The 2,520-nt window shown below is 35.3% G+C and overlaps 1 protein-coding gene across 3 annotated transcripts in view; it reads left to right on the forward strand.

Moving 5' to 3' along the window:
- The window catches only part of LOC108791296 (core histone macro-H2A.1), a 95,323-nt gene extending 94,938 nt beyond the window's left edge, over window positions 1–385 (forward strand). For all 3 annotated transcript variants that reach the window (XM_018561737.1, XM_018561739.1, XM_018561738.1), the window contains one exon: window positions 4–385. The gene's annotated coding sequence lies outside the window, so the exon portion shown is untranslated. The remainder of the gene's footprint in view (window positions 1–3) is intronic.
- The last annotated feature ends 2,135 nt before the right edge of the window (window positions 386–2,520 follow it).

Below are 2,520 nucleotides of genomic sequence, written 5' to 3' on the forward strand. Positions count from 1 at the left end.
TCGGCCCCGACACCCCCCCCCCCCCCCCCCCAATGCTTCCCTTTACTAATGATACAACCTTTAGCTCTTTTTTGCAAAACTGCACTGCAATTTTAGAAAAAAATTATTTGAGGAAAGCAAGGATTCCACTTGACCTTTCTAAAATATTTGGCACTGATAGCTGACATTACTTCTGTTGATGCACTATATCTGAGGCATTGTCCTAACTTAGTTAATTTAGAGGATTTTTTTAAATAATTTTATTTTGAATGAGTTATAAAATTAAATAGGTTGTAGTTGGGAGTGTATTGTCTTTTGTATGTGAATGACATGAAAGAAATATTTTGTAAATGTTGTGGTTCTTTGATTGTACCCCTATGTGGCTTTGTATTTTTCCTCTCAGTATGAAACAAACAATCTTATTGTCTTACAAGCCATAATTTAAACACTTAGCTTTCATTCCTGAATCATTCCAAAGGAATAATAGCTGAAAACTGACCAGTTTAGTCTGGACAACACTGTCACTAATTTTGCTCCTATTTTTATCAATTAGCCAAACTTTTAGACTGAGATCCGAGTTTGGCTCAGAGCTTGAGTAATTTTTTGTATATCACCAATGACTGGATTGATTTTGAGTTTTTTGCACCATTACATCAATAGCGATTATTTATAAGCACAAGGTAGATTTGTGAAATAATGTTTATTTTAGTACGCAAAGATGCAAATTATACCAACATAATGTGTTGATATGAAAAAATCATAACTCTCAGAAAATTTGATTTTGCTTTCCAGAAAATAATATTGTTAAGTGTATTTAAAGAATGGTAACCTGACAAAACTGTTTTGAAAATTGTTTTTTTTCTCTTGATATGGAATGTTTGAATATATAGGTCTACCTTATTCCACCAAAGTATCATATGCAGACCCTGAAAGAGCAACTAGATGTTGGATATCCTCTGTGATGTACCTGCATTTGTACATAACCAATTTTATCTGGATTGCCATCATCTATTGGCTAGGTTGGAAATTTTAAGCACATAGCCTATTTTCCCTCCTTGGACATACAGGGGTATCCACTATTGACTTAAAGAACAACTAAATTCTATTTTTTTCAGTGCAAACACTTTGTAATTGCAAGCTAAAAATTGTGTGTGCATTTTTACTTGCAGGTCTGTGTTACCCTTTGCATTATTCACCTTTCATATTATCCTCATGTCATGCCTTTTTGTTTCACCAGCATTAGTGGAAGGTAATGAAAGGATGCTGCTATATGACGGAAGTAAACCTTCCGAGGAAGTTCCCTTTAGGAGGTATTTTTTTTATTTGTCAGCAATAATAGCCAATTCTATCTCCACCATAATCCTCTCTCACTCCTGCTCTTTTTCACCACTTTTACCTTAAACATAGCATAAAATGCAGCTGTCAACAAATGAGAAGGTAGAACACATGACAGAATTGGGAAAAGTCACACTGTACTGTGCAGTGATGGTCTCTACCCCTCATGCATATTTAGGCAGAAGACCTGAAGCCAAGAGGTTATAGAGAATCCAATTTCCTGCACCGCAGGGAGAACTTATGGAAATGCATGTAATTACAGAGTGTTTTCATTAATTAGAAAATATTTGTGATGGAACAGACAACAGACAGCTGTTCCCTGAACAGGTGCCCCATTAGAAGATTTTCCCTTACCTCCAAAATGTTGGATTTTCTATCACTTTCTTTCTCAATAACAGTGATCACCAGTACAAATAGAGAGGTGAGCCTCCCCCAAATGGGACTCAGACAGTAACAAAAACTTGACAGATGGTCTAATCTTTTCTAACTTTATCCAAAACTAAACAAAAAGGTTTAGCCTAGAGATACACTTTAAAAATTTGTAGAGTAAATTGGAGCGTTAACAATCCCTTAACAACTGTGTCCCTAAAATGAACCTATGTAATTAATGAAGAAATAAATGTGAAAGATTCATAGCACTAGTGTCAACAAATCAAATCTGAAATTATTTTAGCCTGTTCTGGATAATACATTTGATTTGTCCGTGACAGTTAAATAAGGTGGCAATCTCATACTGACCTTTACAGCCTATTGCCTTTTAACTTCTCCCCCACTCATCTTTTCTATCCTCTTCACCACTTTTCTTTTGTGGCACTGAAGTAATGTGTAGTCTCTATCATCCTGACTGGCTGTTGAAATGGCTTTACTGCTATGAATAGCTTTATAATTAGAGCAGTATACCTTTACTTTGCTGAGCTGCAGTACCCTGATAATGTCTTTGGAAGCATCAAGATATATGCATATTGTTCCTATTTCTTTGTAAGCTTCCTCTGCTAAGAGCAGGGTGTTTACAAAAAAAATCTAAGCAAGCACAGGTATATTATGCTGTGGACCCCATATTACTTACAGTAAAGAGGCTTTAGTGCTTACAGTTGAACTCAAGGCACAGATATTTTTTAAAATTATGATGTGTAAAGCAATGTTACTTCTGCTCAGTTGTAATCATTGTCTGGATAACTTCACGTTACTTTAAAATCAACACTTTTC

Source organism: Nanorana parkeri, unplaced genomic scaffold (assembly GCF_000935625.1).
Source record: "Nanorana parkeri isolate BGI_ZX_2015 unplaced genomic scaffold, ASM93562v1 scaffold540, whole genome shotgun sequence".
In the NCBI taxonomy this organism is placed as follows: Eukaryota; Metazoa; Chordata; class Amphibia; order Anura; family Dicroglossidae; genus Nanorana; species Nanorana parkeri.